Here is a 17479-nt window from a genome sequence, read left to right as displayed (position 1 = left end):
GTGTGTGTGTGTGTGTGTGTGTGTGTGAGTGAGAGAGAGAGAGAGAGAGAGAGAGAGAGAGAGAGAGAGAGAGAGATAAAAGGAAAGTTTCGTGGGAACAGTATCGGCCTACCAAACTTACCTGCTTTGTAGGGCAGCCTACATGTCAGGTGTCAGAAGCGGTTTTTGACTTCTTGGTTTGATGGGTGCCCCGCATTATGGGCCCCTGAGGGAATAGTGTCGGCCTGCTGTGCTGAACAGTATTGCAGGCACTATATGTGCCAATGAGCATGGCTAAGGACAGGTTGAGATGGATAGAGGAGGGATGGACACAGGGGGAGGAGGAAATGGACAGACAGGGTGGAGGAGGAAGGAGAGATGGATGAGGTAGGTGTAAGATGAAGAGGAGTGGCGAACAGTTGGAAAACAAAGAGGGGTTGGAGACTTAGGGGGAGAAGCATATGGTCACAGGTGGAGTATGAAAGAAATGGGCAAAGATATGGGGAGCAGGAGACGAAGGGAGAGAGAGGATGGGGAGGAGGAGATATAGGTGGGTGGATGGGGTGGATGCTGAGAGGAAGGAGGAGGTGTGCTCAGTGTGAGCTGAGTGAATACACGGGTGAATCCACAGGAAAAAGCTCATTTGTCTAATATATTATATATCTCAGGATGTAACAGTCACTGTTACTGCTAACTTTGAGTTGCTGAACAACTGTGAGGCTTGCAAACCAGACAGAACAAACAAAAAGTAAGTAAATATTAAATAAATCTGAAACTCCCTTGATTCCTGTTGTTTAGGCCTCCCCCTTCTGCAACCTCTATTATTTCTTAAGTGGATGCCTTCCATTCAATTTTTCTTCAGTAGACACTAAAATAGGAAAATTTTTTTCTTCAAAGCCTATAATCAGTGTATAATATGTTTGTAATGTTTATAAACAAAAGAACTAATAATAATAATGAATTGGTTAATATTACACATTGCTCAGTTTTATCCCACCTTCAATGTAGCTTTCAACTGTACATGGATATGCTTTTTAGGGAAGCTGAAGTGTTAATATATCAAATGAATGAAAATGTCGTAGCACATGATGGTATAAAGTTAAACATCATAATGTCATTATTGCCTGAATCATAGCTTATTTTTGCAGTATAAAATTCCATTTGAGTGTAATGCAAAACCATTCTTAGCACATTCCTTAGCACTTAGTGCCAGGGCAGTAACCAAACTATGACAACAGTCGGCCACTGAAGCAATTTTGAGCTCACCAAAATAGCCAATTGTTGCACAAGACTTACTTCCACTCTTAAGTAACTTTCAGAATTTTATAAGATGCTATCTGCATTCAGAAACACCTAAAACTGAAAATATATATCTACTGAAAATGTATATTTAAAATTACCTGTGCACAGAGCTTTAATTTTGTTCTCTGCAGTAATTCTTTCAAAAACCATGTTTCTTCAGAATCTGATAATTTCTCTTTGGATATTTTCTTCACTCCTTTGTATTTCAGTAATGAGATAAACATAGCTCCTGACTTTTGTTCCCATAGAATGACTTTTGGTAATTTCTTCACCTGTGTTGCAGTGATTCTTAGGATATTCACAGCTCCTAACCGTACCCCCCCCCCCCCCCCCCCCCCCCTTTCTTTCACTTTTTCTCATTCTATTTCTTTACGAAGGTGTGGTCATCATAGATTTTGCTTAACCTACTGGTTGAAGAATATGGGAATGTTAGAAGCATATAATCAATCCTGGGTTTTAAAATGTTGCCTGTTGTTACTTATCATTGTACCATATATGTAAGGACAGGAAAATTCCATTCACTCACTATGACAAGTTATTTGCAAAGTGCAGTTACTAATGACACAATGCTAAAACAGTGGTTTTTTGACTTTGCATGTCTCCCATGTTCTTCTGTAAGAATGAAATGAAACTCAGGACAGCAGTGATCTGAATTTATTTTATGCTCTTAACCATGTGACAATCATTGGTTTTAATGATACATCATTGAATGTATTACATTTGTTTGGTACCTGAATTAGAGATTGCTAACAATATTATATGAGAGAAAACAAGCTTAGCTACAGTATGTCTACAACCTAATCTATTGTTTGAAAATAACTCAAACACCTAAAATATTTTACATTAATTTTATCCATTGTTTTTCAGTGTTTCGTCCGCGACTGTTTTACTTTCGTAAAATGAAGAACGAACTGCCTTCAGTCACAAGTTGCGTTTATTTACTGCACTATGCATTTCGAGCCCTGGAGGCTCATCTTCAGGTACCTTTTAGTGATTTACATTAGGTTTTTTAGTTGTTTGCAGTTAAAATATTTTATTTAGAATCAAACATGGTTAGTCAAATGCTGCAAATAGACCACACAGAGTCTCAGATTATGATCAAATGAGAAGAGTGAAGTCAACAAGTGATGAAACTTAAGCAGAATAGAAAACACCATTAAACATTTTCCATGACATGTGGCATCAGAGAAAGGCAATGTCAGCCAAGCATATTTCTTAGTGAGAATATTTTGATGGCAATGGTAGTGTTATGATGTATTGGTGTTTCTATGACCGATTCATTCATGTTTTTAGCCACACTATCATAAATGATTGGTGAATTTACTTTTCCAACATAATAAGAATACTGAAGAAGAATGAAAGAAATAAAAGTGAGAATAAAGTGTGAAAACAAGCTACCAGAAGAGAATGCCAAAACTGGAAAAACAGTTCTGTAAAAAGACTCAATAATTGGAAAAAGTTTTGTTTTATGAAGCACAAAGTGTGCTTATGTCTTCTTGGAATCATCTTTTAAGTTAAAAATTTAGTCACTTACCTTTATTGTAATATGTGGTCCATCTGTCTCTACTGGTGTTATTTTCTTTTTCTTTGACATCCTGTTCTTGTTTAATTACTGAAAATAGGTTCATGTTAATAGCAATAAATGGTATCTGGGAACTTGAGTAATGTTGTGTCTAGACAAGACAGCCTAGACACAATGAGAGGAAGCCAAAAGGCACGCGCTAAGCTAAAGCAGGATGGCGTGAGGTCTGGAACAGGATACGTAATGTAGCTTCTGGAATACTTAACTTTAATCCATCCTTTTGGTACATCTGGAGATTGTGGCGATACAAGTGAGACTCCTTAGATACATGCAATGTTACTAATGGCGCCTTGCTAGGTCGTAGCCATTGACTCATCTGAAGGCTATTCTAACTATCTGCTCTGCAAATGAGCGAGGCTTCGTCAGTGTGCATCGCTAGCTACGTCGTCCGTACAACTGGGGCGAGTGCTAGTCAGTCTCTCGAGACCTGCCTTGTGGTGGCGCTCGGTCTGCGATCCATGACAGTGGCGACACAGGTCCGACATGCACTAATGGACCGCGGCCGATTTAAGTACTACCACCTAGCAAGAGTGGTGTCTGGCGGTGACACCACATTCCTCCCCCGCAAATCAGCAAACTGTCGTGTTATAAGGCTTCTGCCCGCCGTGGGGAGGACCCCATGTTGACGTATGCGATGAGGTGGGGAGCCTAACAACAGGTGAGGCTGTGCCACCCGCACCCGGCCATTCGGTCCGAGGGGAGCTAGGAAACGCCTGAAAACCTAGTCCAGGGTTCACGTCAACATGTGGTGTATGCGCCCGTAAAGAGACAGGAGGGGCCGAAGGGTCGACGTCCATTGCGTCGGGGTACCCGACGCGCGAAGACGCCATATGGTCCGGAGCGGGCAAGAGTTCCATGGCGGAGGACGGCTGGTCACGGGAAGCGATCGGTGGCGCGTGACCCAGGGAGGCGCGTGGTGGCTGCAGCGAAGCGTCCACTGTGGGCGGCGCCGGCGGGAGGACAGGCGGCAGCGGTGGAGGCGGAGGCGGAGGCGTCGCGTCGCCATGGGGCAAAATGGAAGGCATCGTCGGAAACACCTGGGGATGAGGCGAGCCAGTAGATGGGTCTCCAGGGCGCTGACCGGACGGCACCATCGCTGAAAGCAGACGGGGAGCGGCAGAACCCGTGCGACGACAGAGGCACAGCTGATTGAGATGCCGACGCACCTCACCAGAGGCCCCCAAAACCAAATACATCGCGCGGCCGAGGCAGCGAAGAATGCGCCCTGCGAGCCAACGCCGTGAACCTCGATAGTTGCGATAGAATACAACGTCGCCTTGAGCAAATGCAGAAGTCTGCCGCTGCACAGGAACCTGATGCGGCGGATGCAGCAAAGACATCAAGGTTCAGTGAGGACGACCGTGGAGCAACTCAGCCGGCGAGCGACCAATCGTTCAGCGGCACCGTTTGACTGAGGCGAAAACGGCGCGGATGTCAGATGTTGAATACCATTGGCCTTGCAGAAAGACTGAAATTCTGCAGACATGAATTGTGGGCCATTGTCGGAAACAATAGTCTGCGGAAGATCTTCAATGCAAAAGATAGCAGACAACGCTTGGATGGTGGCAGTTGACGTCGTGGAAGACATCCGGACAACAAAAGGAAAATTACTGAACGCATCTACCAGAACCAACCATCGAGCATTCCAGAATGGACCAGCAAAATCAATGTGCAAGCGTTGCCAAGGGGAAGTGGCTTTTGGCCATGCAAAGACTTTCCGCGGCAGTGTGGATTGTTGTTCGGCACACGCCATGCAAGAAGAACACATATTCGTAATCGCAGCATCGATTCCGAACCAAGTACAGTGCTGACGAGAAAGTTGTTTCGTTCGCACTATACCCCAATGTCCTTAGTGAAGAAGCCGTAAAACAGTGGACTGTAACGAACGTGGGACCACGACTCTGGACTGATCATTATCAGAACACAACAACAAAACACCACGTCGAACAAAAAGTCTCTCCTTGTGAGCAAAAAATCGGCGAACCAACGGATCCTCGATCTGAGACTTTGACAAAGGCCATTGCATAGCAACAAAACGCAAAACGGTAGCAAGGACCGGGTCAGCAGCTGTGGCTGTAGCTACACGACGAAAATCAATTGGAAACGATTCGACCACTTCATCGGTTTCCGAATCAATGAATGTGCAAGCAAGTTCGGAAGAATCGAATGCTCTATCCTCAGCAACAGGCAAACGGGACAACGCATCGGCGTTTCCGTGCTTAGCAGTGGACCGATACAAGATATCGTAGCGGTACTGCGAGAGGAAAATAGATCAGCGAATGAATTTCTGCGCTGTACGCGGAGGTACAGGCTTGTTTGGATGAAAAAGCGACGCCAAAGGTTTGTGGTCTGTGATGATGGTAAAGTGACGACCATACAAGAAATCATGGAACTTAGTAACACCAAACACGAGAGCCAAAGCTTCTTTCTCTATCTGTGAATAATTTCTTTGCACAGACGAGAGCAATTTGGACGCAAAGGCAATAGGGCGATCATGCGACCCAACTTTGTGCGCAAGCACAGCACTGATCCCGAAATCCGATGCATCTACCATCAACAAAAGGGGTTTCTGGGGATCGAACGGCGTAAGGCAAGTATTTGAGAGCAACGCCGATTTCAACTGGCGAAAGGCTCGTTCGCATTCCGTCGTCCAGACGAACGGAACACCCTTACGGCGTAAGCTATGAAGCGGAGCTGAAATGGAAGAGGCATTGCGCAGAAAGCGATGATAATAGTTAATTTTACCCAACACACTCTGTAGCTGCTTCAAATTCTGCGGCAAAGGCAAGTCTTGTATGGCACGGAGGTGCTCTGGACTCGGATGTATGCCTTGGGCATTGATTACATTTCCCAGGTATGGTAAGTCACGAGCAAAAAACACACATTTGTCCTTCCGCAAGCGAAGACCATTTTGTCGCAATACCTGAAATAATGTTCGTAGGTGTGCTAAATGCTCGTCTGCCGTCTTTCCGGAGATCACAATATCGTCCAGATAGTTCGCAGCAGTAGGGACCGACGCACAAACAGTTTGTAAATATTGCTGAAACAATGCAGGGGCGGATGCACACCCGAATGGCAGTCTTTTGAATCGGTACAAACCAAGATGCGTGTTAACCACCAAGACGTGCTGGGATTCGGCGTCCACTGGGATTTGCAAGTACGCATCTGCTAGGTCCAACTTCGGAAAGTATTTACCCGGGCACAGTTTATCAAAAAGATCTTCCGGGCGGGGTAAGGGATAAGTTGCAATCACGAGTTGTGGATTCACTGTTGCCTTCAAGTCCACACAAAGTCTCAGTTCTCCGGAAGGTTTTGGGAAAATTACTAAGGGTGAGGCCCAGAGAGAAGCTTGCACACGTTCAATTACACCTTGTGATTCTAAATCGTGTAATGTTCTTGCGACCTCATCACGCAATGCGTGAGGAACATTGCGCGCTCTGAAAAATTTCGGTTGCGCGTTAACTTTCAGTTCCAAACGTGCTTCATAGTTCTGAGCGCAACCTAAGCCCGGTGCAAAAATGTCGGCAAATTCTTCACACAGACGAGAAACACTGTCTGAAGGCACAGTCCGATTCACTGATAGGACCTGATTTACTATAGACATGTTAAACAATTGAAATAAATCTAAACCAAACAACTTCACTGCAGAAGAAGAACGAAGAACGTAAAATGACACAAGTTTTGTTTGTCCCTTGTATGTTGCAAGAAGAGTGCACTGTCCTAACACAGGGATATTCTGACCTGAATAACAATTTAACTGAACATTTGCGGCATGCAACGGAGGTTTGTCCAGTTGTTTGTACGTGTCGTGATTGAGCAATGAAACTGCAGCTCCGGTATCGAGCTGGAATGGTATGACCTTGCCATTAAAGTCCAAATCTACAAAAAGTTTATTGTCCTGCTGACGAAAAGAGCGACTGTCACGTGCAATTTGAACTGAGACAGGTACAGCATCACTTGCTAATTGATGTGGTTTCCGGCGACGTCGACGCACACTTTGTGCGGGATGAACACAGTCACTGTTAGAGACAGTGGCACTGGATGAAGTGGAATTAACTACATGAATGTCCATGGGTGAAGGTCCACGAGCCTGAGTGTCCTTGGTTCGATTCCGGCGCGAAGCAAAGGGCCTGGAATGGTTGTGAGTGTCTGACCTGAGCTTTTTCTGACAAACACTTTGAACATGTCCTTTCTTATTACAGTAAAAACAAATAGCTTGGCATGATGGGCAATTTTCACGCGAATGTCTAGTAGCACACCGCGGGCATGATTTCACTGCATTTGTGTGCTGGCACGGCACACCTGGGTTAGAGCGTGGCGGCAGCTGCGCGGACGTGTGCGAGGGCAGTTTACCGGGCCGTGCAGCGCGCCCGGCGGGCCGGTTAATGTTACACACGGCTGGCGAAGTTGCAAATGATTCGTGAGCAAAGTCAAGTGTGTCTTGTCTATCTAATATGTCTATCACTTGCTGAAGGGAGGGATTAACTGGTTTCAAAATCTGTTCCCGTATGCAAACATCAGAAACGTTCTGTGCAATTGCATCACGTACCATAGTATCTGAATAAGGGAGTCCACATTCACACTCAAAAGCACAATCCCTTGTAAGGCCTTGCAATGTTGCAACCCACTCCCTATTAGTTTGACGGGCCATACGTTTTGTACGAAAGAAAGTATACCTTTTTGCAACTACATTAACTGTTTCCTTGAAATAGGCGTCTAAAGCAGACAAAATTTCTTCGTAGGACAGAGTTGCTACGTCGCGTCGCGGAAATAATTTCACTATCACACGGTACGTTTGCACCCCTACACATGCCAATAAATGAGGCTGCCGCTCGTTACCTTGAATTCTGTAGGCGGCGAGATGAAATCCAAACTGGCGTGACCACTCCGTCCATGTTTCCACGTCTGCTTGAAAATTACGGAATGGTGGTGCAACTGCATGTTGTGGCTGCGGTAGCGATGAAGCGGCGGCGGCCGCATCATGTTGCAGTGCACGTTGACCCTGGACGAGCTGTCCAAGGGCATCCAATAACGCCTGCGTCTGCTGATTCTGCAAGCGATAAAATTCGGACAGTACATCTGGCGAAGCCATGACACAAGTAAATGGAAGCAAGTAGAAAGAACAAGACCCTTTTTGGACTCGTCGCCAAAAATGTTGTGTCTAGACAAGACAGCCTAGACGCAATGAGAGGAAGCCGAAAGGCACGCGCTAAGCTAAAGCAGGATGGCGTGAGGTCTGGAACAGGATACGTAATGAATGCTATAAAGAAAAGTATGTAGCTTCTGGAATACTTAACTTTAATCCATCCTTTTGGTACATCTGGAGATTGTGGCGATACAAGTGAGACTCTTTAGATACATGCAATGTTACTAATGGCGCCTTGCTAGGTCGTAGCCATTGACTCAGCTGAAGGCTATTCTAACTATCTGCTCTGCAAATGAGCGAGGCTTCGTCAGTGTGCATCGCTAGCTACGTCATCCGTACAATTGGGGCGAGTGCTAGTCAGTCTCTCGAGAGCTGCCTTGTGGTGGTGCTCGGTCTGCGATCCCTGACAGTGGCGACACGGGTCTGACATGTACTAATGGACCGCGGCCGATTTAAAGCTACCACCTAGCAAGAGTGGTGTCTGGCGGTGACACCACAAGTAACACTTCTATTCTTTCTGATATCCTCAAAATATTTTATATTTTTCCTCTGCTCTTCCAAATTAAAAGTGACTGAACCCTCTGTGTGACACACTGCATTGATACCTGAAGTGCTGATGTCTTAATCCTCTCATGTGTCCACATCATACCATATGTTACTTTCTTCATAAAATGTTGTTTCTGTTATTATTACTGCTCACAAGTCATTTTGTGCCTGAGTTTGTAAGGTGTAATGCCGTCTGTCCTACATAAAGATAGTTTATGGAATTCTATAATTAGATGATGATATACGTCTGATACTTTGATTTTAATTGGCAGGTCTATACAAAGTGCATATCCCACTTATCCCTTTCTAAAGTTAGAAGTATTCTGAAACTCACACATTAAGCTGTCTGCACAGTAACTGACGGTAGCTGACACACAATTATTTAATTATTTCTTTTCCTGACTGTTTCCAGCTAACTCATATAGTTAGTTTTAGATAGAATGTAATGGCTACTAAGCTCAGAATTATTGCTGAGAATGAACAAATGTAAAAAAAGAGAAAAAAAGAAAACTAAATGCAGTGTGGAAAGTTGTGATTAGGCAAGTGTGAAGAGTCACTCCAGGAACTATTTTGTGGTCTGAACATGACCATATGTAGTGGCTGAAACAGTTGCTTTGTCATGATAACAGTGCTACAGGTACCTGGTGCATTAAACATCGCCAGGCATTACGATGAGGTACTCTGCTTTTTAATTTAACCATGCTAAGTTTCGTAGAACTATAACTAATTCCACTGCCATATTATAGGACAGGGAGCTAGTGACTAGAGGGAAATTATAGAAGGCACCCCCATCCCTCCCACTCCACCTTTTGTGCATGATTTTCCCAACTCAGTCATTAGAAATCTGAGTCCTCTGCACTGAAGGATGACAGAATTGGCAAACAATGCTGTCCAGCACTTCCATGAACAAAGCATTACAAGGTGCTCACTTGAAAACAATATGAAGTTAAATCAGCAGGTAGCATAATGCAATAAAGATCGTATTCCCAGACACAGTTTGATATGGCTGCAAAATGTACATAAAGAAAATTCTCCATTTTTTAGACTCTCCATATTAAAGTATTGTCATGTGTATAACATATATTATAGCAAAATACACTATGCTAATCTGTCAAATTATAATGCTATTTAATTTCCGATTATGTGAACATATAAACATTTCTTAACTTTCCTTGTCCAGTTTTAATGATGGTCGAAAGCAGGAAACAAAGATCATTTGCTCTCCACAGGTACTATCGGAAGACATACCAGTACAAAAAGACCCAGTTTGTCTAATTCCTCCTTAAAAGATATGATATACATCTCTTCAACATTCACCATAATCATTAATCTTCTTACTATCACAAAAATCATCAAAATCTCCTTTTCCTACTATTCAACAGTGATTGTACTCCCAATTACATTCAAATAATTTTCAGTTAAGACAGTGTTCACATCTTGCTTACCTGGTTCCTTAATCAGCTTTTCAGTTACTAAATCATCATACAAATCAGTCAACTGCTCATCTTCTAACAAGAGCCAAGTTTTGACCCAACATAAAATTCTACTAAGTTAACTACTTCTTCACTAACATATGTGTATTCATTCATCTTACCTGCATCCTTCAGTTTGACTGATAGATATCATTCTTCCCCAACAGGCAGGTTAGTACACATCTTTAAAATAATTACCTCACATGAATATTTGTGCTCTGCATTGTTGCTATCGTTGATCCATTTATTATACAATTCATTGGTCACTACTTTGTCTACCAAGAATGGAAGCAAGCTAGTTTTTTAGTTCCTGAACAGTTGCCTTGTTGTGTCCATACCAGCTTCTATTTCAGTTGTCAGAGCCTCTATTCCAATTACTGTAGTCTCCCCTTGGATGAAAATTACTGCACATACTACTACTACTATGATGATATAATGATTATGTTGGTGTTTTGTTCTTCTGTGAGTGAAAATTGCTACTGTTGTAATCATTATACCCTCCCCCCCACCCCCTTTTTGACACTTAGTATTTCCCCAGTTTTGATCACTTTCCCTTTGTACATAACTGTGATTGTTGTTGTGGTGTCCTCGCATCTTGACATAATTCTATCTAGTTTGTCTGCACATTTTAAAAATTGATCTACAGTTTCATTTGGCCCATACACTAAGCCCAATTGTATTTGAGCTGGTAACCTCCTTTTAGAAGCATTTGTATCTTGTCAAACAGTTTGTTTAAGAGTGTAACTTTTTAATTTCATTGTTGCAAAATTGTTTCATGCTGCTGTGTCCTTGTAATGTGGTACTTCAAAAATTCACTTTTTATTCTGGCCTGCTCAGTTTCTGGGCAAAACTCGTTTAAGATTTTTTTCAGATTTTGAATTGGATGTGTCCACAGAAAATTTTTTATTAGCCCATCTTTTCAAATTTTTTAACAAATTTTATTTTCATGCCATCACTCATATTAGCTACAAAATTGTGTTCACATTGTTGTAAAAAGTCAACTGGATACAAACAACTCTCACCTGAAAAGTTTTTTTGCTGGGAAGTTGCACCACATAGTGCTAATGTTATTAGCAAGGTTCTAATTACTGCATCATTATTAAGGTCATCAAATTTCTTAGTAAATAAAAAATAGTACTTTCTTAGTTTGACACATTACTTCTACTGACCATTTCATTTGCATCTACTTTTTAATTGACAACTTTTACCTACTCTTATAAATTGCTTTCTAATCTGCCAGTTCTGTATTAACATTTGTTCCAGTATCAGAAATCTTTAAATTTTAATTCTTGTCAACAGTTTGAATTTCTGTCTGAATATTTTTTAAAGGAATTTTGTTCTGTTTTCTATCATTGCTGATTTCATCTTTGAGCTGGTTTGATTTCACTATGATTAGTTTCTACCTTTCATATTCTTGATTCTACTGCAAAGACTTTAATTATTAATAAATTTACAATAGTATACACTACACCATGAAATATGTTTTTACTTCTTCTTCCAAATTTTTTAGATGTCATGTCATAGCTTTTTAATTCACTTCATTTTTAGTCTGGATTCATCAATTGACTGTTTGATAACGTTATTTGATTGTTGTCGTAATTGACTCGGTGCAAATATATTTCATTAAATTTCTGAATATCCCAGTTCTGCTGGCTCAACTTATTCATTTTTCTTTTTCTTTCAATTGAATATTGTGAAGTCGAAAATACTATAAAAATGTAAGGCAAAAGCTAAATTCTATAGGAGTACTCTCCACTCAGAAAAGAGGAGGAGGAACACACTATGCTTAAGCAAATTAATAGATGATGCCTTCCTTACATGTCATTTTATGATGACATGTAGACATCAAAAATTTTTCTGCTGTTGTATTTGTGTTTCAATATCAAAATTTTTCCTTTTTCATTGTCACACAATTAGTATTTTTATTTTCTTCTTTGATGTATATTATATACTTGTATGCTTATCATAGGCTATTCCATGCATTGTTTCCGTGAAAAGAAATAAAGAATAGTTATAACAATAGGACATACACAATCAGTTTTTACAGATAATGATGGTTCTATTAAAAAAGGTCTTTCTGGGGTATGACCAGTGTAATTCACTCCATAAAAAGAGGAGAGTTAAACCTGAGAAAAATTTGCTGATGTGTCATTCTTCCTCAACTTAATTATTCATATATCAGTTGAGTCACAGTGACCATAACAGGGGTCAAGTATGAAAATCAGAACTGACTCAAGTAGTGATGATGATTTACAGTTTTTACTATGAATGGTCTATTGTGATTGCTTTTGTTACCTGGTGTGCTGGTAACTGGCGACCAAATTGTTGTTGGTGAGTGGATACGTTTGATTATTTTGGTCCATGTTTGTATTAAACATGGTGCAACAAATATTCTTGCATTACATAGAATAGTTTAGATCAGACTTTGTTCCAAAGTTCCAAAGGTTAGACTTTTCTGAGGTGTGCAAATGTGCGTGGTTCACAAGTAAATTGACCTATCAGCAAACTGATATCTATCAAACTTCATTTACACTGAAAAATAGAAAATTTGTTATCACTAGTGAGAAGGTTTTCCAGAAGTGCTTTTAAAATGAAACATATCAAAGACATACATAACAATTATTATTTGCAACTGCTTAAATATACATGCACAGGTGCTCATACGCTACAGTGCTGCAAGCTGGAAGGCTAATGGAGAAGTGGTTACAAAAGATAGGAGGCAAATCATGCCTCTGATATTTATAAAAGAATGTTGAAATTCACGTCAGCGATTGCTGTATTGCTGTTGGAATGTAATAGCAATATCTGAGCCTGACATCGAAATATTTGGCTTAGTCACCTGCCTCCAACTGACTTGGTTTGGTCATAATAAGTGAAGACCAACATTATTCAAAAATTCTGGGAAAACCAGAAAAACATTAGATAACCATAGTAATATTTAGTTTTTATATGTCCATCCTTTTGGCAGGAGGTCTCTGGGAGGAAAGCTGTTTATGATTGTGAAAAAATAAAACACCTGCAGCCATCCATAAGGCTATAGGTTTTTTATTTTGTCACAATAATAAAATTACGTTTTCCAGTATGAACAGTGGTACATGTGAGCGCAATCTTCATTGCCATCCTAGACCAGCAACCTGCCTACAGGAAACCTATTATATCTGTGAGGAGGTTTAAAGTCTCGTCAGCCCTTACTGTCACCTGTAATATAAAAGGAATTCATTATATTATACCAATATATGAGGGTTGTAACTTAAATAGTGGCAACTATTTACACACAACCAATACAAAAGAGTTACATGTTTGCATTTCTTACTGTCTTTCAAAGTAGTCACCAATATTGTGTAGATCCCGTTGCCAGCGATCTGGAAGGCGTAGAATACTGTTAGCAGTGCCTCTTCTGCTGATGGTGTGAATGGAGCAGTCTACTTCCTGTCGAATCTCTGGAACAGTTCTGAAACGAATGCCACGAAGTGGTTCCTTCAACTTCGGAATCAAATCAAAGTCACAAGGATATAAGTACGGGGAGTATGGTGGATAGTACAGTACTTCCCAGTCCCATCGACCAAACAGAGCAGCCACAGCTTGTGCTGTATGTGCCTGCGCATTTTGGTGCAAAATGGTGGGTGGGTTGCGCAGAAAATGTCGCCGCTTCTTTCGCAAAGCTGGTGGCAGGTGATGCTCCAAAAATGAACAGTAATACTGTGCATTGACGGTCTGCCGTGGAGGAATGTAATGCGTTAGGATAACCCCATTACAGTCATATGCGAGAATCACCATAACTTTAGACCGCTCCATTCGCACCATCAACAGAACAAGGTCTGGTAACAGTATACTACGCATTCCACATCGCTGGCAACAGGTACTACACAATGCTGGTGACTACTTTGAAGGACAGTAACAGGTGCAAACATGTAACTCTTTCGCATTGGTTGTGAATAAATAGTTGCCACTATTTAAGTTCCAACCCTCGTATGAGGAGTATATTAGTATTTAACGTCCTGTCAACAACGAGGTCATTAGAGACGGAGCATTAGGGAAGGAAGGCAAGGAAATTGGCCCTTTCACAGGAACCATCCAAGCATTTGCCTGAAGCGATTTAGGGAAATAATCACGGAAAACCTAAATCAGGATAGCCGCACGCGGACTCCCGAATGTGAGTGTACACACACACACTATTTAAATACAAACTTGCAATGTCATATACCAGCAAGTGTGTCTGCAGCCCTCATCACCATATCTAGGTCGATCACAGGAATGCTTCGTGGTTGACAGAGTAATAATGAAAGAATTAAAGCTGTTCACAGAGTCCTATATTCATGGACACTTGCAAAAACTGAAGGGTACTGTGAAGTCCAAACACACCTGAGGAAAGTTGATGGACGACATCATTCTGTTGCAGGATAATGGCCGCCCACTTGCTGCCAAGGCTGTTTCAACTATGCTGCAGAAGTTTTACAGGGAAGTCCTTCCTTATACATTGTCCGTACAATCCCAATGCCTCTCCCCATGTGATTTCCATATTTTTGCAGTCATGAAGAAATATGGGTACACTCGTGGTTCCGTACATGGGAGATCTTGCCCACTCGTCGCTTATAGGGTGCCTAAAGGATGCTGCGTTCCCGGAATGCTATACAACAATTCAAACAAATAACATTAGTAGTTTTATTTCTAGAAAGCAAATTGACAAAACTTAACTTTAATTACAGCAAATGTCGCTAGCGAGATGCGACATGAAAACAGTAAAGTTCTTGCTATACACAAAGTCCAAGTAAGCACTTGATACGGATCACGACAATCTGATAGCGTAGCACAAATGTCCGTTGAAGACTGGGCTGATCTGAGGCTAGCAGGAACGGTGCTTGTATTCACTTCTTCCAGGTGTCGCTCTTGGCGCGGCGCGGTCCAGTTCCGCGCACAATTGGCTGACGTTTCCTCAGCGCCTACTGTGGTTTTGCGTTCCGCATCTTCGTTCCGGCGCTTGTGGTTATACCAGAACAGTACAAAACACCAAATGTGTTGTTATGAAGGCTCTGGGCTCACTGTGGGATAAATGTATTAACAGTTATGGTGACTGTTTCTGAAATAAATAGTTTGCCTACTATTCTCCATCTGTCTCATTTTCATTTGACTTCTCCTTATACATTGAAGAACCAAAGAAACTGGTACACCTGTCTAATATCACATAGGGCCACCGTGAACACACAGAAGTGCCGCAGCATGATGTGGTTTGGACTCAAATAATGTTTGAAGTAGTGCTGGGGGATACTGACGTCACGAATCCTGCAGGGCTGTCCATAAATCCTAAGAGTACGAAAGGTGGAGATCTCTTCTGAACAGCACGTTGCAAAGGCTCAATAATATAATATGATATGCTACCTAGGTGGCCAGTGGAAGTGTTTAAACTCAGAAGAGTGTTCTGGAGCCAGTCTGTAGCAATTCTGGACGCGTGAGCTTTCGCATTGTCCTCCTGGAATTGCCTAAGGCCATCGGAATTCGCCATGGACATGAATGGATACAGGTGATGAGACAGGATGCTTACATACGTGTCACCTGTCACAGTCGTATCTAGACGTGTCAGGGCTCCAGTATCACTCTAACTGCAAACGTCCCTTACCGTTACAGAGCTTCCACCAGCTCGAACAGCTGGCATACATGGTCCATGGTTTCATGAGGATGTCTCCATATCCGTACACGTCCATCCGCTCGATAAAATTTGAAACGAGACTCATTTGGCCAGGTAACATGTTTCTAGTCATCAACAGTCCAATGTTGGTGTTGACGGGCCCAGGCGAGGGGTAAAGCTTTGTGTCGTGCCATCATGAAGTGTATATGAGTAGGCCTTCGGCTCTGAAAGCCCATGTCGACGATGTTTTGTTGAATGGTTCACATGCTGACACTTGCTGATGGCCCAGCACTGAAATCTGCAGTGATTTGCAGAAGGGTTGGGCTTCTGTCACTGTGAACGAATCTCTTTAGTCATCGTTTGCCCGTTCTTGCAAGATCTTTTTTCGGCCGCAGCGAAGTCGGAGATTTGATGTTTTACCAGATCCCTGATATTCACGATACACTCGTGAAATGGTCATACGGGAAAATCACCACTTCGTTGCTACCCCGTACATGCCGTGTCCTATCTCCCGTGCGCCGACTATAAAAACCATGTTCAAACTCTGTTCAGTCTTCATAACCTGCCATTGTAGCAGCAGTAACCGTTCTAACAACTGTGCCAGACACTCGTTGTCTTACATAGCCGTTCTGACCGCAGCGCCATGTTCTGCCTGTTTACATATCTCTGCATTTGAATACGTATGCCTATACCAGTTTCTCTGGCGCTTCAGTGTAGTTGCCCTACATGTACGCCTGCAGTAAGCTCATAGATGAAGTCTGTGCACGTGATCCGATAACCCACGAGGGTTCAAAATAATGAATTGTTGCAGTGTGGGCAACAATATTGGAGGAGCCTCTTCAATTTGTCCAGAAGTCATAGTCCTAGCTACTGAGCGGTTCTAGGCGCTACAGTCTGGAACCGGGCGACCGCTACGGTCGCAGGTTCGAATCCTGCCTCGGGCATGGATGTTTGTGATGTCGTTAGGTTAGTTAGGTTTAAGTAGTTCTAAGTCCTAGGGGACTGATGACCTCAGAAGTTAAGTCCTATAGTGCTCAGAGCCATTTGAACCTAGCTACTGCTTTGCCATAGACGATGGGCGCTAAGAAGATAAAAATGGAAGTATTTACGATGATATCCTTCCATTTGCTGTTATTGATGTAATTTTACACTGTATGTACACATGTCTCGAAATTAAGCTTGTATTAATTTTTTTGTTAATGTGAGGTTATTGGTAAAAATATTTATACCTGAACTTGCTATTTTAGAAACACATCCAGTTTCTGATATTCATCTGCCTTTCAGAGACGTAGTGACAACAATATCAGAGCTATTTGCATTAGCATAGTAAACTGGTGGATCACCCCTTAAATCAAGAGGCAGTGGCAAGTTATTCAGCACTCTCCGTGGTGCCATGCGGTACTACTAGCCGCTGTTTTATAGAAGTCTTTCTGCAGTTATTTTGGAAGTTCGAGTTCTTATAAGGTTTTGTAAGTTACACTGTTGCTGAGTTTCGTTTTGGAATCATGTCTGCCGTGTGGAGTATAAATGTAACGCCCCTATCTAGAAAAAAGTTTGAAGGGTGGTATAAATGTTCTTACATAACTGTGTCTCCCGCCCCCCCCTCCCCCCCCCCCCCCCTCCTCTGTGAACCATGGACCTTGCCATTGGTGGGGAGGCTTGCGTGCCTCAGCGATACAGATAGCCGTACTGTAGGTGCAACTACAACGGATGGGTATCTGTTGAGAGGCCAGACAAACGTATTGTTCCTGAAGAAGGGCAGCAACCTTTTCAGTAGTTGCAGGGGTAACAGTATGGGTGATTGACTGATCTGCCTTGTAACACTAACC

The sequence above is a fragment of the Schistocerca americana genome, chromosome 2 (genome assembly GCF_021461395.2).
Source record: "Schistocerca americana isolate TAMUIC-IGC-003095 chromosome 2, iqSchAmer2.1, whole genome shotgun sequence".
Lineage (NCBI taxonomy): Eukaryota > Metazoa > Arthropoda > Insecta > Orthoptera > Acrididae > Schistocerca > Schistocerca americana.
This window is presented reverse-complemented; position numbering follows the sequence as displayed.